This window comes from Mesoplodon mirus, assembly GCF_964341445.2.
Source record: "Mesoplodon mirus genome assembly, chromosome: 11".
Lineage (NCBI taxonomy): Eukaryota > Metazoa > Chordata > Mammalia > Artiodactyla > Ziphiidae > Mesoplodon > Mesoplodon mirus.
Genome location: NC_138987.1, coordinates 15434297 through 15459549, shown reverse-complemented (window position 1 = coordinate 15459549; position 25253 = coordinate 15434297).

The window sequence follows — 25253 nt, the reverse complement described above, 5'->3', positions numbered from 1 at the left end:
TATCACAAGGTTACAGCAATTCAGTCACATCTTCAGGCTTCACTTCTAATTCTAGTTCTCTTGCTATGTCCACATGTGCAGTTCCTTCCTCCACTGAAGTCTTGAATCCCTCAAAGTCACCCAAGAGGATTGGAATCAACTTCTTCCAAACTCCTGTTAATGTTGATATTTGGCCTTTCCTGTGAATCACAAATGTTCTTAATGGCATCTATAATAGGTTGGTAATAGGTGAACAGAATACGATAGGTGAAAAGATAGTGAATCCTTTTAAGAAGGTTTCCAACTTAACTTTGCCCAGATCCATTGGAGGAATCACTATCTATGGATGCCACAGCCTTATGAAATGTATTTCTTAAATAATAAGACTTGAAAGTCGAAATTACTGCTTGATCTATGAGCTGCAGAATGAATGTTGTGTTAGCAGCCATGAAAACAATGTTAATCTCATTATGCATCTCCATGAGAGCTCTTGGGAGATGAACTGCATGGTCAATTAGCAGTAATATTTTGAAAGGAATCTTTATTTTCTGAGTACTAGGTCTCAACAGTGAACTTAAAATATTCAGTCAACCATGTTGTAAACAGCTATGCTGTCATCCAAGCTTTGTTTTTCCATTTATAGAATACAGGTGAAGTAGATTTAGCATAATTCTTAAGGACCTTAGGATTTTTGGAATGGTAAATGAGCATTGGCTTCAACTTAAAGTCACCAGCTGTATTAGCCCCTAACAAGAGAGTCAGTCTGTACTTTAAAGCTTTGAAGCCAGTCATTGACTTCTCCTCTCTAGCTATGAAAGTCCTAGATGGTAGCTTCTATCAATAGAAGGTTATTTTGTCTACATTGAAAATCTGCTGTTTAGTGTAGCCACCTTCATTAATGATCTTAGCTAGATTTTCTGGATAACTTGCTGCAGCTTCTACATCAGCACTTGCTGCTTCACCTTGCATTTTGATGTTATGGAGTTGTCTTCTTTCCTTAAACCTCGTGAAGCAACCTCTGCTAGCTTCAAACTTTTCCTCTTCAGCTTGTTACCTCTCTCAGCCTCCATAGAACTGAAGAGAGTTAGGGCGTTGCTCTGGATTAGGCTTTGGCTTAAGGGAATGTTGTGGCTGGTTCGCTCTTCTATCCAGACCACTAAAACTTTCTCCATATCAGCAATAAGGCTGTTTTGCTTTTTTATCATTCATGTGTTCACTGGAGTAGCACTTTTAATTTCCTTCAAGAACTTTTTCTTTGCATTCACAACTTGGCTAACTCTTTGGTACGAGAGGCCTAGCTTTCAAGCCTGTCTGAGCTTGCTTTTGACATACCATCCTCGCTAAGTTTAATCATTTCTAACTTTTGATTTAAAGTGAGAGATGTGCAACTCTTCTTTTCACTTGAACACTTCGAAGCCATTGTAGGGTTCTTAATTGGCCTAATTTCACTATTGTTGTGTCTCAGGGGTTAGGAAGGCCTGAAGAGAGGGAGAGAGATGGGAGATGGCCTGGTTGGTGGAGCACTTGAAACACACATTTATTAAGTTTGCCGTTGTATATGGGCGCAGTTTGTGATGCCCCAAAACAATTACAATAATAACATCAAAGATCACTGATCACAGATCACCATAACAAATATCATATAATGAAAAAGTTTGAAATATTGCAAGAATAACCAAAATGCGATACAGAGACATGAAGTGGGCAAATGCTGTTGGAGAAATGGCACTGATAGACTTGCTCGAGGCAGGTTGCCACAAACCAATTTGTAAAAAACGCAGTATCTGCAAAGTGCAATAAAGCAGAGTGCAATAGAACGAGGTATGCATGTACTAATAAAACCTGAGATCAGCATAAGAAAAACTCATTCACAGACCCAATTAAATTCACATTTTGCAGGGCTTCCCTGGTGGCACAGTGATTAAAAATCCACCTGCCAGTACAGGGGACATGGGTTCGAGCCCTGGCCCGGGAAGATCCCACATGCCACGGAGCAGCTAAGCCCGTGCGCCACAACTACTGAGCCTGCGTGCCACAGTTACTAAAGCCCGCGCACCTTGAGCCCGTGCTCAAGATCTGCCTGAGATCTTACACTGAGGTGAAGATATAGGAATTCAAATTTATCAATATAGTTCGAAGGATGCACTCCTAACTGCCAGACATATGTATGGCCTTTATGAATAAAGCAGCAGAAGTGTAGTGGTTCATGAAGAAGGAGAGAGTGACTAACAAATTACCTAATTTTTAGCAATGTGATTCCTCTGTTGCTGATCCAAGGGAAAATGTTGAGTTCCCGGGCACTAAAAGCTATTTACAGCCTTTACCGCCCACTTTACTTGGTGCTTTGAACCGCGTCCAAATTGAATTCAACACTTACGGTTTTCTAATGCCATTGTGAGTTAATGGTTCTTTTAATCTACATCTTATCTCCCAGCTGTAGTCTTTGTGGCTGTTCCTAACTCTTAAAGTGTCAGATCAAGGGATATGAGACTTCAGTAAATCCTTCAGAGTTTAAGATTAATGAGAAGAGAAAAATGTCTGATGTCAGTTAAATGATAATGTTCCGTAGTTCCGTTTCAAATTTCGGGATGCAGAAATTTGTTTCTAAAGAAAGAAAAAAAATGCTATGTCCTGTGCTCATTGTGCAAATCAGAAACAGTAAGGAAACACCTGTATAGTTAGAAGATGAGTGCTCAGGGAGGACCTCTTTGAATGAGGGAATTGATAATAATATTCTCTCTACTATGAGTGTATTGCTGCTAGATCACCACTGGCAAGGACTATGTTGTGTTTGATTTTTCATACTGATAATGTGAAAAAGGAGGAAATGCTGTTGTAGGTAGAGACAAAACAATGGAGACAAGTTTTGGAGGCCATGGCTGCCTTTGAAGAGAGCACCTCAAAAGTTCAAGAATACATGTTAAATGGGGAAGGAAAGAGGAGAGAGCATGAAGCTGGAAAGGTGAGGAGAGGCCAGATTACAAGAGGTTCATAGAGTAATCCAATGTGCTAAAGAATGTGAATATTTTCCTCTAGAGAATGGGAAGCCACTAAATGATTTTATGCTGGAGTAACCAGCATAACATCAAATTAGATTTCTGGTTAAAAATGGTCTTTCTGGGACTCCCCTCGTGGCGCAGTGGTTAAGAATCTGCCTGCCAATGCAGGGGACGCGGGTTTGAGCCCTGGTCAGGGAAGATCCCACGTGCTGCGGAGCAACTAAGCCCGTGTGCCACAACTACTGAGCCTGCGCTCTAGAGCCCACGAGCAACAGCTACTGAAGCCCACGCGCCTAGAGCCCGTGTTCCACAACAAGAGAAGCCACCGCAATGAGAAGCCTGCGCACCGCAACGAAGAGTAGCCCCCGCTTGCCTCAGCTAGAGAAAGCCCACACGCAGCAACGAAGACCCAACACAGCCAAAAATAAATAAATAAATAAATAATTTTTAAAAATGACCTTTCTGAATTCCTGTGTAGGGTGGAGAGAGGGGAAGGAAAAGAGTGAGATTGGAAGCCAAAAAACGGGTAGGGTGCTATTTGCAAATAGCACAAGAGACCAGGGAAATAATGCTGCAGAGGGACCTGGACTCAAGCAGCAGCAATGAACAAGAAAGATCTGGAATGTAGGAAGGACAAGTTTTAGATTAGACATGTGCTTTAAGGGGTAGAGGGATATTCTAAGGGAGCGTTTCTCCATTTTTAATCCATGATCCCTTTTTAATAAACAGAAAAACCTCACATTGTCTCCCCTGCAACAAAATTCTTGTGTACCCTCTAGTGGAATACACACCCCCCAGCACTTAAAAATCACTTCTCTTTGGTTTATTCCTACTGACCAGGAAATATTTTCTCAAACTTTATTTATATAGTTTGTATTACAAAACAATAGGATTGTTTCAAATAAAAATTTACATTTTATTGTAAAATAGAAATATTCAATCTACAGAATAACCTAGAGAGACTAATCTCCCACTATCCCCACTAGAGTCAGTGTGCTTAAATGGCTCCTGGGTTTCCAGATGTGAGCAGAAAGGTCAATTGTGGTCCTTAATATACAGAATACAATAAAAGAGGTTTAAGGAAGTGAATATTGAGTTTAAAGTGAATCAATATGATTTGCTAAACTAAAAACCACTGGACAGCAGGGACCATTTCTTAGCCCTGAATAACCTAAAATAGTAAAGTACCTAAAATAGTAAGTACTGGCCCATACCTTTAAAACATTTTTTAATAAAAAATGTGTGTTGGGGGCTTCCCTGATGGCACAATGGTTGAGAGTCCGCCTGCCGATGCAAGGGACACGGGTTCGTGCCCCGGTCCGGGAAGATCCCACATGCCGCGGAGCGGCTGGGCCCGTGAGCCATGGCCGCTGAGCCTGCGCGTCCAGAGCCTGTGCTCCGCAACGGGAGAGGCCACAACAGTGAGAGGCCCACGTACTGCAAAAAAAAAAAAAAAAAAAGAAAGTGTGTTGATGTGAACTAAGATGCCTGCTGGACATCAGGAAGGAGATACAGAGTAGGAAAGGTAGAGTTAGAGCTGTGGAGACAGGTCTGAACCGAGACAGTATTTTAGGGTGATAATGGCAAAAGTAAAAGTGGTTTTTAAACTTCTGCTCATGAACCATTTTTGAAAAGCTAATGAAAGCTATCAGTTTTCCCCAGTATATATGCATACACAATATGTGCATACAATTAACCTCCTAAAGTCTTACTTGAATCCTTTAAGAGTTTCCAGAACCCAGATCAAGAATCTCCATACCAGTCATGGTTGAGTCTTGGGTCAGGCCTCCCCACTCAGGGACAGGGTAGGATAGCAAGGCTAAGAAAGGAGCCTGGGGGAATATCAATATTTAAGAGGCAAACAGAAGATAATCTTCTAAAGAATGAGCACAACAGTCATAGAGGTAGCAAGGAATGGGCATGATGGGTGTAATTAAATCAAGGAAAGAGATTCTTTCAAAGAAGAGGAGACGGGCTCACATACTGTAGAGAGACAAAGTAAGATGGTGATAAAAAGACGTCATTTGTATTAGTGGACACTTGCTGTTTGTTGCCCGGTTTTTATTCTTCTACCTTCTGGGCAGAGAATTCCAAACTTCCTCTGAGAAATCAATCCCTTGTTTCACCCATTCTCAGCCATATGAATCGTGTGGGATTGACCTCAGATCTAGTTCCAGAGGACTGCATTTTCCTGCTACCATGATGGGTTCAGAGATGGGCACATAAAGAAGGTTCATTGAACTTTTAGGATTTTATTGGAAATTCTGGGACATGGAGGCTCCAGATGTGAACAAGAACGCAAATGGCCTTGGGAGCTGCTGGTGGTCATCTCAAGACAGAAAGCCAAAAAGAAGCTGGGTCATTGGTCACCTTGATAGTCCACTAGATCAAGCCTTTCCTAAAGCTAATCTACCTCTGAACATTTCAGTTTCATGGGCCCATTTAAGTCAGATCTGCTGACACATTCAATAAGAAGCATCCAAACTGATACATCTCTTTGCAGAAACTCAGTGCAATGACGGGGACAGAAATAAGACTGCTGTAGGCTAACAAATGACTGGGAGATATAATGCTTCAGTAACCCAAACTACACACTTTATTTCTGCAGCAGATTTATTGTGGCCATTTAAAATACAATCCAAGTGTTTTTGGTTTTTTTGGTGTGTGCTTTTTTGCGGTTTCTTTCTTTTGTTTGAATTTTTATTTTTTATTGGAGTATTGTTGATTTACAATATTGTATTAGTTTCAGGTGTACGGCAAAGTGATTCAGTTATATGTATACACATATCTATTCTTTTTCAAATTCTTTTCCCATTTAGGTAATTACAGAATATTGAATAGAGTTCCCTGTGCTGTACAGTAGGTCCTTGTGTGTATATGTTTTTGTTTTTCTTTTTAATTCTTTTCCTCATATGGGCTTTAGGGAACATCAAAGAACAATGTATTCTCTTTTGGCTCCTTTTCTAGGACACAGGTGATAGCTCAAAATCTTAGAAGAAGAATTTATGTGATTCTTCCCCTAATTTATTCAAGTACCTTGGTCAGCCAATATTGAAATTTACCCACCACTTTTCCTTCTCCCTTACATTAAGCTATGCAGTGTAGCTCTGTTGACTTCAGATTTTCCTGCTCAAAAAAGTAAATCTAGACATTCTTCTGGAAACTCCGTATCCCAAACTCACCATCTCTTGCCTTGACCGTTGAAACTCACACTAACGGGCCTCCTTGTTTTCATTCTTGCCCACTTTCGGTCTAGTCCCTACACAGCAACCAGACCGATTTTTTTTTTTTTTTTTTTTTGTAAAGGAGATCATACTCAGAATTGCCCAGTTGTTTCCTACTGCACTTAGAATTAAATGTTTAATAGGACTGCTTTGAGAATAAAATTAGATTATATTTGTAAAGAGCTTAGAACACTGCCTGGAACACATAAGCACTGAATAAGTATTAGCTTCATTATTACTAGCTGTTCTCTCTGCCTGAAAAAACCTTCTCCCCCACCATGTTCACGTAGTAATTCAATTCAAATACCTACTCCTTTTTTCTAAGCAAAGGACTTTCTCCTCTGTGCTTCCGTGGAATCTAGTTCATACCTGTGTGATGAAATGTACTGAGTTTATGTACAACTATTTATTTACTGATCAGCATCAGTAAGCTCTGGATAATTTGTGTATCCAATACAATATCTGTCATTTTGTGGCTGACATGTTCTACAAATAGGTGAAATTATGTTCATTTCAGTTTCTTTCTCCACAGGCTTATATATCCCTAACACTGGCAGATTATTCCCTCCTCTTACAGAACGCACATTCCACTTTTTCTAACTGGGACTGTTTGTTATCATGGACTACTGACCATTAATACCTACCCTTTGTTACAGTTTCCAACAACTGACAGATGTAAAGGTGGTCTTTACCTGTCAGTAATATCAGTGTCACTTATTCTCTAGAGCCCCTATCGTGCCAAAGAGGCCCTAAGGTGATGTGTCAGTTCTCTTGGACATGGGTAACTAGAAGGCAGTATGACTGAAGAAAAAGTCCCCACCAGGATTTGGGGAAATTCACTTACTGTCTCTAAACTTGGTTTCTTCACTTATAAAACCATTCTCAGAGTTGCTGTGCAATTCAAGTGGAATAAAAGAGATCATAACTCCATATTGATGTCAAAGAACTATATATTTTACATCAGCCATACTAAGCCTTGACTATCTCGCCCTGCACTGTCCAATATGGTAGCCATGGACCACAAGTGCTGTTGAGCACTTGAAATGTGGCTGGTCCAAAATGATTTGTTGCTGTATGTGTAAGATGCACATCAGATCTCAAAGACTTAGTATGAAAAAAGGAATGCAAAATATCTCATTGATAATTTTTATGATGAGAATATGTTGACAATATTTTGGATATCATAGATTAAGTAAAATATATTATTAAAATAACTTCCTGTGTTTCTTTTTACTTTTTTATGTGGCTATTAGAAAATTTTAAATTATATATTTGGCTCACATTATATTTCTATTTCTACTGATCTAGAAAAGGACTCCCAACATCTCATGCATCTAAAAACATGTTTTCATGGACCTTGGTGCCAGGAACACTCTGCAAAAGGGCACTTCAGATGGCTTTTCTGACTCTCCTACAATAGAGAGTGGAGGATTTATGCTGTAACATACTTGTGGGTACCAATGCTACATTTTCAAGAAGGCTGGTAAAGAGGCAGAGGTGATACTGTGAAAGTCAACTAAGCTTGCCAGCTCACCCCAGGACTACAGCCCATCGCTGAGCTCATTTGCTCACTAATCAGAAGTGTTTATACCCTTTCTTAGCTTCTGGCAATTCCTATAATGTCTGTGTCCTTGTAGGTTTAAAGTTATTTCTAATTCACAGTAGAAAAGTACCTGTGTGTTGCTCTATATATGCACAATTAATAACCCAAATGCTGATGTGATAGTAATGAAAGTAAAGTTTCTTTCTTATTTTACTAGAACTTTGTGAAATGTCAGCTGAAGCAAACATGTTTTCTGGTGGCTACTTTCAAAATTGCTCCAGGAGCTATCTGCACTTCATACTCACATCATACATCCCCAGAGCATTAACTCACTTCTTAACCAAAACTAAAATGGAAAGCCAATCACTTCTCCATTTTTCTCTTGGACATAGAAGTGAAAATAAGCTTCCTAGGAAAACCATGGAGCAATGATCCATGGGAAAGAACATCAGTGAAGGATAGAATGTAAGACCTTATGGATGAAAGGCAGGGCTTCATTCGGTGTCACTGCAATTCCACTGTAGAGGAATTATAATTTTTTTAATTAAAATGTAAGCAGAGAAGCATGACTGCTGAAGAGCTGCAGGCATCTCAGTGACCAAAGAATGCACACTCTTAATCATTGCTGTCATCGTATTATTGCCTGAGTACTTGAGGGAAAGAGGAAAATGAGTGCAGTGGGGGAGAAGTGTATGTTCTGGGTGTGTTTGGGGTTTGTTTAGGGATGTATATATGAGTATCCTTACCCCTAGGCCATTTCTTTAATTCATTCACTCAACAAATATTTATTAACTGTGTACCAGGGGCTTATTCTAAGCCCAAGGGATATAGCAGCAAACAAAGTCCCTATTCCCAAGGACCTTACATTCTAGCAGAAATTCCCTGGAGAGAGCTGTGTACCCTATGTATGTGATCTAAATTTCTCTTAGTACCTTTCCTTCAGTGGCCTGAAATTCCCACCGCTATATCAACTCCACACCCATATTGGAGCCATATGAATTAACATATCATACACATAGAACCCAGTTTTAGAATTCAGGGGAGGGGGAGGAGGGGGAAGGAGACTCAATTCTGAAATCCCCTTCGAACTGGCAAAGCCTTCCGAGTGCCATAAATAACTTCCACTGAAAGAAACCTTTGTTCTTTCTTTAAGGCTGATAAGAGAAGGTAGCCCTTGTTACCACTGGGTAAACAGCCATTGCCTTGTTCCTCATCTTCCTCCCTCCTTTCACATTTGCTCTGTGTGCTCTTTCTGGCGTCTGCCTCCCTGACAGCAGGACATGAGTGAGCACAGAGCTGGAGGATGCAGAGCTGGACTGTGGCAGCGTCTCAGCGTGCGGAGGGCTTTTCTATATGAGACAAAGGTCCATTTCAGGGAGAAGTCCTGCTTCTTCCACAAACTAACTCTGTGACATTGGGCAAGTCACTGAACATTCTTAGCCCTGGTTTTCTCTTCTGTTAAAGTACAAGTATTAAAGTAGAGATTCTCTAAGCCTCCTCTCAGTCTTAAGGATTTACGCCTTTAAATAATTGATGTAACACAAATAAGTAAAGACAGAGAAATTAGAAAGGGGTGTAAAAGGTCAAGAGAGAATTGATGGACCTTAATTGATATTTATCAATAGCAATGGAAGATCAGTAACGAGAGAGAAAACCACTGTGTCCTCTAAAAAGTGACTTGAACAAGGTCATCCAGCGAACAGAGAATGTTTCCTGCAGTGTCTTGTTGCCTTATTTTTCAACAAGCCTCAATCTATTACATTTGGCAGTTTCTCAGCTGGACCTGTCATATCTATATAAATTAGTCTACAGCTGTAGCCAGCTGTTTTGTCAGAAGTAACAGAATCTCCAAGCATATTTCCTATCAACCAATATAAAGGCTGAATCTGGTATTTTCTAAAAAGAGCTTTTGCCCTGAAACTGCATACCTAAGCTAACATTGCCATCCTTAAACAAAAAAGGCAAACACACTGAGGACATTTACCCTGGAAATTTTGGGGGGTGTTACTGCTCCATGATTCACATTATGATTAGTGTACCAAAGACTGGGTAAAAATATGGCAGGAAAATTTCTTTCTACATTTTTCCTTTTCCTCCACCCCCAAATTGGAAAATAGTCACATGGGGAATCCTTAGAAATGAAAAAACAGTTTTAAAAAATAACCTAATTTTTCCAGTCCTTCACATTTCTAATAATGGTGGGCCGGGCAGGTTCCACTAATGTTTTCCAAACACTACACAGACCACATAACTGATATAAATAGAACTAGGTCTAAACAACTTATGAAAATAGCACTTAGGGCTCCTGCAGAGGCCATCTGTGAGATGATCCTTTCCTAATGAGCCTGTGACTCCAGGGAATCACAGATTCACCCATTTTGATCCAAACCCTTTTGGAGGGATTGGATAACACACTTTTTCGGGGGAGGAGGAGCAGCAGAGTTAGAAGCGGGGGAAGGGATGAGGACTAGAGAATGCCCAAGAGGAAGACTGTCTAAGTTCCAAAGACTAAATCATGGTCAGGAACAAGACAGTTTTTGTGGGTGAATCCTTCTACCACTGAAAACACTCAATTCAATGGTCCCTTCTCCCTGGATCCTCCGTAAATACTTGACATTAAACACATAGCATTTATTAAAACATCCAGTATTTACTTAGCCGTCAGCTCTGTTTATTAGGCACATCTCCTGATGGAATTGGCACAGTATTTTCTTGCCAACACTGTTTATCATTTCTAGCCACTCACTGATCAGAGAATAAACCTAGGAGCCAAAGGAAGGTGAGGGAAAAGGGAGGAGGTGTTGGCAATCTGGGGGTGAAGAGTAAGGGGAAAGAGAAGCCAGGGAAGGGCTGCTTAAACTGGAGGTACTCTCCTACAGTAGATTTAAATGGCTAGATCAATGGAGTCACTCAAAGCTAAAAGTGAAAATTTGAAACATCTTCACAACTGAATCACTGATTTAACCATTTGATTTTTTTTCACCCATTTTGTTACTCTGCAAACTCTGAAAATTCATTATAAACAATCCCATATCAAGTAAATGTAATTTTATTAATTCCTCTGAGAATGCTGAGTACTTAAAATATCCTTAAACAAATGTGTTTAGTTTCGATCTTGTTAAATGTTTCTGAAAATTAGATATTTGATTCTAAATATACCAAGATGGAAACTGTCTGTGGGCATTTCCATAAGGTTTTGGAACTATACACGCTCAGGGGCACACAGCACTCTGATTATTGGACCTAATTTATAGTAACATATGTTTAAAAACCTAAAAAATGTTAAACTATAGTAAAACCTGGAAAATGGATAAAGAATCAATGTGATGTGCACATACACAGAAATAAGTTTTAATTCTCACTACCTTGAAAGGTAGTAAAGAGAGCCACAGAGTTCTATCTTAAACCCACATCCATAAATGTTAATCATTTAAAACCTGAAAAAAAATAAGGATTCTCAGGAAAAAGGACCTACACAGAACACCTCAGCATTTTAAACTGTTTTATTTTAATTTTTTTTCAAAATTTAAAAATCATATATACTTTTAAAAACTGTTTGATTATGTTGTAGATTCGACATTATTCAAAACTCTTCCCATTAGAATTATTGAGGACCCAGGCTGTGCAAAAATATCAAAATAGAAAAATCTGTGTAGGACTTTCTCTTAATTCTTGTTTTGTCTTCCCTTTGTGGCTCTTAATACCTTCCAACCACTGAAACACTTTCCCCATCCAAGGCTTGCAAGCTTGCCTTCCCTGTGAATGCTCTAGTCTTCCTTTCTTTCTTATCAAATCTTCCGTAACCCAGGTCTTAGCACCCCAGGAACCTCTGTTCCACTTTATACTGTGATAGAAAATCATCTGATAAACTTAGCCGTGATATCTAATAACTTTTATCCAAAATGTGCCTAATGATGAGAATCAGCTCACTGGCTAATTAAAAACATGAATTCTTGAACTTAACTTGACCTTCTAAATCAGACTCTCTAGGAGCCAGCCCTACCAATCTGTAATTTAGTCAAGCCTGCCCAGGTGAACCTTATATCATCCTGTCAGTTTGAGCACCCCTGGATTGTGGTTCTCGGCCTGACTAAATAGTCCATTCACCTGGTGATGCTCAGGCATTACACTGGACCAATCACATCAGAATCTCTGTGGGTGATGCTGGAGTATCAGTAGATTGTACAAGCTCCCTGGATGAATCTATTGGGCAACCAGAGATGAGAACTATGGATTCATGTTTCTCGGTATTTGGTTCAAAAACTTCTGCATCAGAATCACCTGGAGTGCCCTGTAAAAATGCAGATTCCTGGACCCCTACCTCAGATCTATTTAATCAGAATCTTTGAGGCTGGAATCTAGGCATCTGAGTATTTAACAAGATCCCGGGTAATACTTTCTTACCTAGAGTTCTGAAAAACAAGCCTCTGCTTGCAGCAGATGTTTATAATTAGGGCACATACCAGAAACAAAGAGAAGAGGCTTGCCTCCTCTAACCTCTGCACTAGCCATATTGCCTTAATTGATGTGAAAAGGGTCCAGACAAGCCCTGCCATGCCCTTTCAGGTGATCTTGTTATGGTGGTCTAATTGGACACAATTATACTGAATTTTTAATTTAATTTTATTTATTTTTAGCTGAGTTGGGTCTTCGTTGCTGCACAGGGTTTCTCTAGTTGCGGCGAGCAGGGGCTACTCTTCGTTGTGGTGCGCGGGCTTCTCATTGCAGTGGCTTCTCTTGTGGAGCATAGGCTCCAGGCGCAGTCTTCAGTAGTTGCAGCACACGGACTCTAGGGCGTGAGGGCTTCAGTAGTTGTGGTACGTGGGCACAGTAGTTGTGGCTTGCGGGCTCTAGAGCACAGGCTCAGTAGTTGTGGTGCACAGGCTTAGTTGCTCTGCGGCATGTGGGATGTTCCCAGACCAGGGATCAAACCTGTGTCCCTTGCATTGGCAGGTGGAATCTTAACCACTGTGCCACCAGGGGAGTCCCATGAACACAATTATACTGAATTTTAATAGATGAAAAAGTTCCCTAGAAAAATAAGTTTGAGAAATGCTGAATCCTAGTTCTCTTTGATTTTCATAATACACATTACCAGCATAGGACACATTTTCTAGGGAATCCAGCTTCAATAAAATTCTTTAACTTTGATGGTTTTGTACATTGCTTTATAAAATTTATATACATTTTCTCAGTGAACCTTTGAAGCACAGTTAAGAACGCTGAGATATAGAGAAATTAGGTGATTACCTAAAGTCTCCAGTAGTAAATGGCAGAGTGACCCAGAACACAATTCTTTTGACTCCCTCCTTGTCAGACGATCCCCTTGGTCTCATTGCCCCACAGCTGTGATTCAGTTAGCACAAGAAGAACCACATAACAATGCAATGGTGAGTTCCATTGTTTCTGAATTTCTTTTGTAGTTGTTGTTTGTTATTTTTTTCTTTTGAAGTATTTCCTTTGAACTGATTTCTCTACTACTATGAAGAGGAGGGGGGAGGATAGCACCCCAGAACAGGTGTTTGTCATAATGGCAGCCTCCTACCACCAGATGACCCATATTATCTCCCATCTGTCACAGACTTCATTCATAGAGAAGGAGAAATAACACGTTTTAGAAAAAAAAATCCTTATATGTGATATTATGTTCTGTTGCATTATTTCACAGATACTTTAATCTGTATGTTTAATATCTTCATAATCAGGTAATGTCATACAATAATATTAACTCCAAAACAATTTTAATGGATGCCAAATAGACAAGGACACAACTGTACATGCCATACTCCAACTAAATGATAAAGCCCAATGAAATGGGCACCACAGTGCCCTTCACCTTCTGGCCACCTCTGTGACCATCATGCAGGCTGGGTATAATTTCTAAATCCAATTGAAGGTGGTAGGAGAGTAATTTAAATGGTTAGTTTTAAAGGAACCAGTTAGTAGCAGGTCTGGTTACCAGCTAGTTAATCAAATGACTTTAACCAATTATTTTCAAAACATTTATAATAAATATAGTGTTTTCCAATAGGAATAAACCTTCCACGTATGAATTATCTCACAACAACCCTGTGAAAATTAAAGAGACTCAGGGAAACTCAGTGTCTAGAAATAAGTGGTAAAGCAATGTTTAATCCAAGTTCACTGAACTTCTGTCTCTACATTCTTTTATCTCTAGACACAAGATACCTGATTATTTCAATGCAGATTAGTTTAGCAATTTAGTGGAGAAGAAAACATTTTTCATTTAAAAGCATTTTTTATTATGTCTATCCTAATATTTTGTTTCCTGGTAAAATATTTTTGATATGTGTCTCACTGTTAATACATTTAAAAGACAGTAAGCCTATTTTATCTCTTACTTTGGGGTTTCAGTGACTTAGTGTCAAAGAAATCTCCTGTGTTATTACATTTTGTTTTCATAAGCTGTAATGTTCTGAGTATGTTAATGCAAAGGTGTGCTCTTGAAAGTTTCCATTTTTGGTATGAAAAGGAGACTGATGATCACTCATTTTATAAAGCAACGTGTCCCTTTTTTGTGAGGGGTTCTGCGAGACTGACAGAAAAAGACTGACAGCAGTGTGGGGATTACCAAGGGTACAGTCAGAAACATAAAGTACAGGGCACAGCATTAAGTTAGCAGGAAGAGAAAGTCAGATAAGCCAATGCTTATTCCTTGTAAAGCCCAGAGAATGGAACTCATACAGGAGCACAGATGAGGAAAAGAAAGAACCCGTCATTAAGATGAAATATCTAGCATCCTGTTTATTCACCAAGTATTTATTAAGAACATACTGTGTCTTTAGCAGTGGGCAGACTCTAGATGGAGAAATAAAGCTGTGCACAAGAGAAACACAGGTCCTGACTTCATGGAAATTACTGTCTCATCCAGTGTTTCTCAGACTTGGTAAACATAAAGGTCTCCTTTTTATGGGCAAAAACGAATCCTCCCAGACACCTAGTGTTGATTTAAATTAATTATATTACAATGTTACATAAAAATATATATAAATATAAAACTAAATATGAATACATTATGCATTTAGGTCATACATTTAAAAAATATAGCAAAATCACAACATAGTTGCAAGCAGAACTTCAACACCAGTAAAATTCAAATTAGCATCATCAAGCATCCTAAATGTTGTTTTTTTGAAACCAGTAGTGACTCAAGTGTGTTCCAGTACCATAAAAAAGTGTACTATTTCCTACATGTGTCCTCTATATGAACACCTATAAGTCTTTGTTGAGGTGGCATAACTGAAACTATTTGATCATTACTTGGCACAAATATTGGAATTTGCAAGTTGGAATCACTTCTGTTCTACTATCATTAACCCATGACAATTCAATAGCCACTATTTGGTGCCAACATAATTGAAAAAAAATATATATATATATATGTATGTGTGTATGTATGGTTATAATCATAACAAAAATACAAAATTTAATCTCGATGATAACTGAGAGACCCCTTCCCCCAAGAATACATCTGTTTATCCCTTTTACAAGGAGAGATAGGATGAGAAATGTGATTAGAAGAACACTGCTCTGGTGAGGATGGGAGACTCTAAGCTATTAGGGATATGATGGGCTTCACTCATGGGGACAGTGTTATGAGGACATAGCAGAGAGAACACTAACCAGGCCCTTAGTGGGCAGGCACCTTTTGAAGAAGTAATACTTAAACTGAGACTCAAAGAAAGAATTTTATCTTAACCAGGAAGAGAGTAGCAGGGAAGATGAGGGCTAATTTTCAACCTGTTAACACTAGGATATCTGTGCACCATTTCAGATCCGTCCCTTACCTGGTGGGACTGGTTGTTAAATATTTTGCATTTTCCCGTCCACTGAAAGAATCCTCATATATGGGAATAGGGACTATAACACCAAGTGCATCTCATTCTTGAGAGTATTCAATGAGTTACACTAGCTGGTACTTGGTACAGTGCCTGGTATGGAGTAAGCACCTTTAATGGGAATTGCAGTCATGGTGGTGATGATTAGGATGAACCTTAGTGATTTAGTTAGAAGTATAATATTGATAAAACTGATGGTATAGTTGTTAACTATAAAAGCAAAGTTTAGGCTGTGTCCAGGGCCTATTTTTCCGTCCTCTCCATTAATGATAAGAGGAAACTGGGGGGCTTCCCTCGTGGCACAGTGGTTAAGAATCCATCTGCCAATGCAGGGGACACGGGTTCGATCCCTGGTCAGGGATGATCCCACATGCTGTGGAGCAGCTAAGCCCGAGCACCACAACTACTGAACCTGCACTGTAGAGCCCACAAGCCACAGCTACTGAAGCCTGCATGCCTAGAGCCCATGCTCCACAACAAGAGAAGCCAACACAGTGAGAAGCCCGTGCACCTCAACGAAGAGTAGCCTCGCTCGCCGCAACTAGAGAAAGCCCACGTGCAGCAACGACGCCCCAACGCAGCCAAAAATAAATTAATTAATCAAATAAAAAATCTTTAAATTAAAAAAAAAAAGAAGAAGAAACTGGGACTCCTCTATTTCATTATGATACACATTCCAGAACACCTTCAAGCAGAATTAGGGAGAGAAAAGTAGACTATTTTTTGCCTCTCAGAAGACAAATGATGGCCAACACATAGACAATATATTTCTTAGTCTATGTAAAACAGTTGCCCCCCTGTGTTACCTGTCGGTCTCAGGGAACTACTAAAGAACTCTGTCCTACAGATGTTTTTGCCTTTTAGCAAAAGATCCACAATCCTTCACCCTCTAATGAGTCCCTTCACTGAGTGTCAAGAGACAGAGTTGAGGTACACTCTGATCCCCCGGTCTCAGTAGACCCCACACCTCTGGCCCACACTCATGGCAGCCCTCCCTCATTTTGGTTCTTAAAGGATGGTTCAAGGACTCTAAGCCCAGGTTCTTCCCCAGACTTAAGAATCTTAGTCCAGAGGGAGAACAAGAGTTGTTCCCACGTTTCTAATGTCGGTAACCACAGATTGCTGGTTTCCTAACAGTTTCCTATAGACTGAAGGTTGACAGCCAATTCAACCATGAAAATAAACTCTGACTTCTAAGTTCAAGACTAGAAATAATAAGCATACAGAGTCACAGCTAAATGGGATTTTAGATATAGGAAAATTCCAATGACAACAAAGATGGGACTCTTTAGAATTTTAATACATAATCTACAGCCTGCTCATGTCAGAAGCTCGTCCCTGTGGAGCACAGCACAAATTCTAGTAGTAAGTGGATAATCAAAGTCAGTTGTTTCACAACTACTTGATGATACCAATCGTTTCATTTTGCCATTGATTTCTTGGTAGAAAATGACTTACTAAAAGTCACTCAGCTAGTTAGCTTCTAAACTAGGTTTACATTACAGGCCTTGTGATTCTTAATGCAGTGATCTTTCCGATGCTTATTGTTGTTCCCTGCATTCCCACATGATTTGACTACAGATAACATTTTAAAATCTCCCACCATTTGTATCAGTTTGCATCCAGGAATCTTTCTAAGCTCTGCTTCCCAAACCTGAACTCTCTGTCTCTCTATTGATATCCCCTCATGACTGGTTGCATTCTTGCTCTCTACCTGCTTTCTTTGGCCTGACACCTCACACCTCCCTTTATTACCTTTTTCATTCACCTAGTACTTTAGCATCACTACTCTTGGCTCAATGCCCTGCACCAAAGGCCAGCACCCTTAATTGATATCTGGCCTTTTACTCTTACTTCTAAGTAGGCACAAAAATAGCCTCATAAAGTTTCTAGCCTGTTTCTTCCTGCAGAATTTAACTGCTTCATCATAGGATAAATAGAAAACTCAGGGCCCTAAAATTCAATACCAGACTGGTTCTGGTCAAATTCTTGGCAATGTTCCTAATGCCTACATCCAATGGTGAACTCTGCTAATTTCCACTAGGGCTGATGCCATGTCTCTTGTCTCCTGACCTTGACTCAATTCTGACTCCTGCCACTTCCTTGGCAACCTGTCATCTCCAGAAGGGACATGGCAATCAAAGGAGCCCAAAAGCAGCTGGCACCTAACCCAGGCTCTTGGCAACTGCATTTTCTACTGGCCCATCAAACTGGTAAGCAACAGAATCATCTCGGGAGGAGAGCGAGGTGGCATTCACAAATGTGAATGTGAGTAATGTGAGTTTGTCAGGCCTTATGCTTCTAAAACACAGATTTCTGTGATAGAATTAGATAAAGTTTTATTTCAGACTTGCATAACTCAGCATTATGCCATGCAAATCTTCATGCTTTTAATTTCCTGCTAAATTTTATGGTCCAAAAAAATCAGCAGATGCTGAAGAAAATTATATTTATGTAACAGAGCTTCTAATTCAATATGAAAATAATAAAACAATGAAGACAACTCAAAAACTCTGGGCAGAATTTTGAAGTCCAAGAACATCCCCTAGGCTGTACCAGCCATTACAGTGACCAGATGATACTGATGCAGCTCTCCCCCACACAGACACCTCTCCCCCAGCACCACTCATTGTCTTCATAACATTTGGCTTCACCCCTTTTCCAGTGACTTAAGTATGCATGGAGCTTTTTCCACCATGGGCCCAACTTTGATTTTTATCCACTCTAAACAATTGCATTTAAGAAAAAATTATTTTAAAAATATAGATATCCCCCAACTAGCCATCTTACAAATAAGTGCCACTGGACTCAGAGCAAACTTGGAGAGAGTATTCTTGTCTGTATGGATTTCAACACATAACAAAGCACTCCAAAATTTACTATTTAGCATAAGCGCAATCATCATTTTATTGCTAAAGACACTGTGAGTTAACTGGCTCAGCTAGGCAGTTCCTTGCTCCACATGCTGTCAGCTGGGGCTGCACTCCTCCAGAGGCCAGACTGGGCTAGGATCCAAGGTGGCTCACTCACGTTTCTGGAAGCTCAGCTGGGGGCTGTTGACTGAGCACCTGGGTTCTCCTCCACATGGTCTCTCCACGTTGCTTGGGCTTCTTACAGGATTCCAAGAGGTATCATTTCACAACATCACTTCTACCACATTCTAATACCAAAATATATCAGGACCAACTCAATTCAAGGAGAAGGGAAAAAGGCTGTCTCCTTATGACCCATCACAGTATCCAAATTCACCATACCCATGGAGCAAAAACAAACCAAAGTCTTATTGTTGGAGCTCTGATTCCATTGTTGTTTACAAAGCACCTTTCCTCAGTAGACTCAATCCCAACAGAGACCAGAGGAACCGACTCACTGCTTTTGGATCTTTTTCAAGGCAGGAACAGAGTGAGAACTTCTCAAATTACTCAGGTTGGATTCTGACTTCAAGGGGTCCTAGGGTCCCTTGGGGCTATTTAAAGGATTAGGGGGCTATGTAGGTTTGAAAATCCCTGCGGTTTATAACCCTGTTTAGGATTTACCTTGAACCGTATAAATGTCAAAACAACCCAAATAATTTTCCAACAGATTCTGCCAAATGAAAGAATAGTGGGCCACTTAGATATAATTGTTGAGGGGGAGAGGACTATACTAATTTCTCTATCAAAGGTTTAAATTTGAATATGATTTCTAAAACCACCACGCATTTGTATTGTACTTATATTCTAGTAGAATATAAGACTAGAGAGGACAAGATTGTGGATTCAGTTCCCATGAGAAAGGTCAAGCTTTGCTTTCACTATACCTCTAAACCAAACTGGCTGTGTTATAAACTTGTACCTTGATTCACCAATGGATCTGAAAGAGAGGGTGCAGATCAGTGTTACCCCTTTCTTGACCCTGAGAACACCTCAAACCATAGGGCCTTCTCTTGAATGTCACTTAACTTCTTCCTACTTCTCTTCACCCCAAACTCCTTCCGCATTAAAAATCAGGAAAGAAGTTAATCATTATTGAGCTCTTATTATTTGTCACCACTGTACTAGGATTGTTTTCTTTTTTGTTAAACAAATATTGTGTCATTCAATCATTATCATACAGGGTTTTGCACACTACTGTCATTTAATAAATAGTTCTCATTTGACTTGCTGAGATAAGTTATGAGGGTGGTGACCAACCATGGCATTAGCAATGTTTTACCGGGTGAAAAATCTCACACATTTTTAAGGACAGCCTCCCTTGGTTCTTAAGTACAGAAGCTGGATATCCTTGCCAGGCCTAGAAATATATTATTTTCAGCTTATATCAGCTCAGTATATGATATTAAATTTGCAAAATATGGTAATAAAACCCTGAAGAAATAGAAGACATTTCCATAATTGTACTTTAACCTATGTAAGATATTTTATCATGAAATATCTGTACAAAATGCCATTTGACCATGATTTGGAGATGTTGCTTACTGCAAGCATTTTACAAGCTAATTTTGGATGAATCTACTACTTTAGCAAATTTGCAGTTCTCAAAAATAGGAATTCCATCCAGAATGGAATGGCAATTTTCCCTCAGGGCATGAATGATCATTCTCATTTTGTTGAAATGTTTCAATACGCTAAATTTAATCAGAGTGGTTTTAATTATCCCCTTCCTCTGCCCCCATTTCCAGTTCTGCCTTCACCCCAACTCCCAGATTTTCTTTATCAGAGTTTAATATCCACACATTTTTCTTTCTTCAATTGCTGCCAATTTAGTCTACCCTTGAATTTCTGAGAAGTTGAGAAAGATTTTCAAATTAGAATAAATCATCTGTAGAAATCAAAAGGCATTTTAATGACAGGACAACTTACAGGGCCTTTGGAAAATGAGATCACAATAAAGAAATCTACTGATCAAGAAGACAGAGTGAAAATGTTCAAAGGGTCTTTATTTATCACCAACATCAAGGATATTAGTCAAGATAACATGTGAAGAGAGAAAAGGATAAAGAAAGTATCAAACTATAGAAAGAAATGATGAAGAAACTATCAAACTATAGACAGTCTGGTTAGAGGCTACCACGAAAACAAATTTGAATCTAATCCTATCTTGGAAAAAACATTAACATTATTTGCTTAATCAATATTTTCTTCATAAAGAGTTCTATTGTCTCAATTACTTTTTTTAAATTTATTTACTTTTATTTATTTATTTTTGGCTGCGTTGGGTCTTCCTTGCTGCTCGTGGGCTTTCTCTAGTTGCAGCGAGTGGGAGCTACTCTTCATTGCGGTGTGTGGGCTTCTCATTGCGGTGGCTTCTCTTGTTGCGGAGCACGGGCTCTAGGTGTGCGGGCTCAGTAGCTGTGGTGCACAGGCTTAGTTGTTCTGTGGCATGTGGGATCTCCCCAGACCAGGGCTCGAACCCATGTCCCCTGCATTGGCAGGTGGATTCTTAACCACTGCGCCACCAGGGAAGCCCTCAATTACTTAAGTGTTTAACACTATCCTTCTGTTTAACAGTATCCTGTCCTCTGAATTAAACCATGTATTTCTAATTAATATGGATTTTATTTGGTAGGTTAATTTATGTATTATTCCTAGATGATTGCCATGAGCGTGAAGATATTTAATGTATTTCAATACACAGATATTTTCTAAACAAAAATATTGTACACTGTGTGTGTATATATATATATACACACACAAACACATACATGTATATATACATATATATGTATATATATGTGTGTATATATATACACATATATATACATATATATGTGTATATATATATACATTATATATATACATATATATATATATGTGTATATATATCTCCTGTTGAAGAGTTTGATTGAGGTCTCTGTCTCCTTTAAGGGGCTGCCAGTTTTTAATTCAGTATTCTAAATATCCCAGAAAAAGTTATCCAGCTACCTACTATCTCTATTCTGTGTCTACACAAGGTACTCAGTGTCATACCCTGTAACAATTTGGAGCCATCAAATATTGTGACTGAATCCCTATTCAGAGTTGTCCTGCCTCCCAGAATCTGACCTCTCCTATCATATGCTGACACTGGTACATGCACAGCCACCTGACTGTTAGTGTTCAAAGTCAGTAACTTTCCTAGTCCCTTTGAAGAATGGTGCACTTTGAACCCAGTCTATACAAACCATACATGTGAGCCTAGTAAATTTGCAATGGTGTGTTATATTACAATATCTTGGAATGGTGAAACAAGGTTCAAGGTAGTGCTTTCAGAATAAATGTTTTCAGTCCTTTAAGTTGAATCTTGTTTGTGAGAGTTCATGTTTAGAATGGAAATCCATCATCTAAGAATTACTGGGAGCCTCACAGATATCTCCACAGTGACTACAACTCACTCCTTGAGGCCTCCTAAAAATAGGTGTTCAGGTGTCAGGAGTAGCTCAGGCAGGCTACTAGAGTCTGTGATGACTCTAACCATGACAAAGAATGTCTACATTTGTCCTAAATCTATTTTTAGAAACCAGTTGTCAAAACAGCCCACAATGTGTGGATCTGCCAGTGAACTCTATAAACAGATGTCACTTTATTTTTCTATCTTGAAAAATATGTCAAGTACCTTGTGCTAGCTACCAAAGGGAAGATTACATAGAAGTAATAAGAAATAGGTTAGCTTACCCTTAGCTTGACGTTTAAAATGGATCAGCTTTTCAGGGCATTCCATTTACTACATTCTTCATATCACAATGCCTCTACTTCTTTGTGGCAAATTTCTTGTCAAGATTTAAAGGCAGCCCTAGAGAAGATTAACGAGCTCAATCTATGAAAATGAGCCCATTACCATGTTTATTACCAATTTTTCTCCCTATTACATACAATGGAACCACACGGACAGACTCTTCTAACCTCTTACCTTCTGCCTTTGTGAATTTGCCATGTATGAACAATGTTTCATTTGTATAACAGGTTGCTTGGGAAAGGATGTGTGGTGTCATGAATGGCTGCCTCATTTCTTCTCAGCAGAGTTCCACTCTGTGTTAGCAGGCAGAGCAGTCCTCTTTTATTGGAGTCAAAATAGGCACATCACCAAAGAGTTAAAATATCTGTGGTACATGCCTTTAGTGTTAATCTCATTTTCAGTCAGCTGCCATATTCCAAGGGGAAGATGGCCTCTGAAGGCAGCTCACGGCTCCAGTAGGATATCCACCTGCCCCATAAAAGGCTCCCAGATGAAGATCTGAAGAGGCCTTATAAACAGATCCCCAAGTCCCTAGAAAAACAAAGTGAGAGCATCTATACAAGATACTAGGTTATGACAACAAAAGAGAAGATAATGCAAGAAAAGTATTCTCCCAGTGTTTTCTAGCATCTGATTAGAAATCATAAATAGAGAAAATATTTAAATGACCCCTATTTTCAATAGTTAATAGACTTGGGTTTCCATATCCTAGAAGAAACAAATTTCTTAGTTATGTTTATGTACTGGAAGGGTTAATCCAAAAGACAATGTTTTCCTGAAATTTTATATATCACCAGTAAGGCTAAGATCAAATACCCTCTCATTCCCTCTCTTCAATTGTATTCAGGATTGCAAAAAAAGTTTAAGCTCCAGGGCTTCCCTGGTGGTTGAGAGTCCGCCTGCCAATGCAGGGGACACGGGTTTGTGCCCCGGTCCGGGAGGATCCCACATGCCACGGAGCGGCTGGGCCCGTGAGCCATGGCTGCTGAGCCTGCACGTCTGGAGCCTGTGCTCCGCAACGGGAGAGGCCACGACAGTGAGAGGCCCACGTACCGCAAAAAAAAAAAAAAAAAAAAAAAAAAAAAAGTTTAAGCTCCAGATGAAAGAGAATAGATAAGTATTTTGCAGTATAAAAATAAAGTGCCTGTTAAGTATGACGTCGTAAGCAGTATAAAACTTCTATAAGCTGGCATATGTGTTACATGTGGTTCAAAGATGATCCTTCATTTTCTACCAATCTGGTTTTTAACCTGCTGTTCTGAGGCCATAAACTCTCAGAGGGAAGTCCTCTGTAATTTTATATGGAATTTGATGACTTAGAGGCCCATGGCAGGAATTATGGAGAAGGAGTTTTCTCAACTCCACAGCTCCTATAGAGAGACTAAAGCTCATTATCTGAATCTTGGACTAGTTCATTTTACAAAACCACAAAAGAGCATAAACTATGTTAACTCCTTCAGTTTCATTCTTTGGGTGGTGTATTCTATTCATCTCCTAGAAATGTGTATTAGGTGTCAGTGGATAGAGGGGAAGGAGGGCTAATTATGCCCAGAACATTGGAAGGACATATAGTGGGAAATCAGAAGTTAGATTAGGCTAATTTTTCATGGAGACAATCCTTCAAGCTTTCCCAGGAAATAAAAGGCTTCTAGTGAGAAGAAACAATAGACCTGAACAGCAGGAGTGTTTGGGACGGGAGCCAGGGAGCAAGAGTCACTAACAGAGAGTGGTAATTTGGAATGATTTGCTGTTTTATGTTGTGAAGCACCAAGACACAGCTGGTGTGTACTGGCTAACCTGAAGATTTGTAGTAACTGCATTGAAATGGTAATGAAGTTTTTATTTTATTATTGCAGATGTTTGTGGATTATTGTTATTAAGCTTATTAGTGTAACAGTACAAATATGAGATTTTTATTTACTTGGTCTCTTATTTATGGGAGCTTTGTTAAAGTCTTTTTCACTGAAGTCAAGAAAACAAAAGCCATGCAATAACCAAAATGTGCTGAACCGTCGGGCTGGCGTTACCACGTACGTGTGTGGGTGTGCTTAACATAGGATTCTCCTACATTGGAGATAAATCTCAGTGTTCCCATTGTTGTGCCTTGGGTCATGTTGTGAAGTAATCTATTCATAGGTAAAACAATTAACAGTTGTATTAACCATGGTCACTATCACTGATTCTGGAGTTGAATTGCCTAGTCCTACTCTGCCATTGACACGTATGTAACACTAGGCACTTAACCAACCTCCTCCACGTGCCTCAGTTTCCTCCTCTGTAAAGTTAGTTTTAAAAAAATGCTACCTCTTTCATAAAGTCATTGTGAGGATTAAGTGACATTATATGAATAGAGCACTTATCAATTAATGTTAGCTGTTACCTAAAAGATCTTTTGATGTGGGAGAACACCTAAGCATTTTATTCAAAAGGTTTGAGACAAAAAATTCTGTTGGAAACTATTATCTTGCAGAGTTATCTGTCTGATCATACAATTCAAAGAAGATACACATATGTATACTATGTGGATAACTAGCTTTCAAGCAATAATATAAATAATATTCAGTTGTTAGTTTATTGTTAGGCATAATGTGATCTCTTTTGATGATTCTGAAACTGCTGAAGAATCTTGAAATTTCTCAAGATATTGTCATCGGTGAACATTGAACAGTATCATGGAATAGACTGACCAGCGTTTGTGATTCCAGTTATAAAAATTCCAGATGATTTGCCTTCATTATAGTTCTCTTCCTAGCTAGCCATAAAGACACTGTAAATATATAGGAAGAGAAATGAGCATCTCCAAGGAATTTAATTTCTAACTTGCTGGAATAATTTCCTTAGGTTAGAAATATCAAAGTCCCTCAAAATATCCCATATGTAAAAATAGAGTCATTACCATTATGCATTTCAAAATTAAAATGATTACTAGTTGACCAATTAAAGAGAAGCCTTTTTC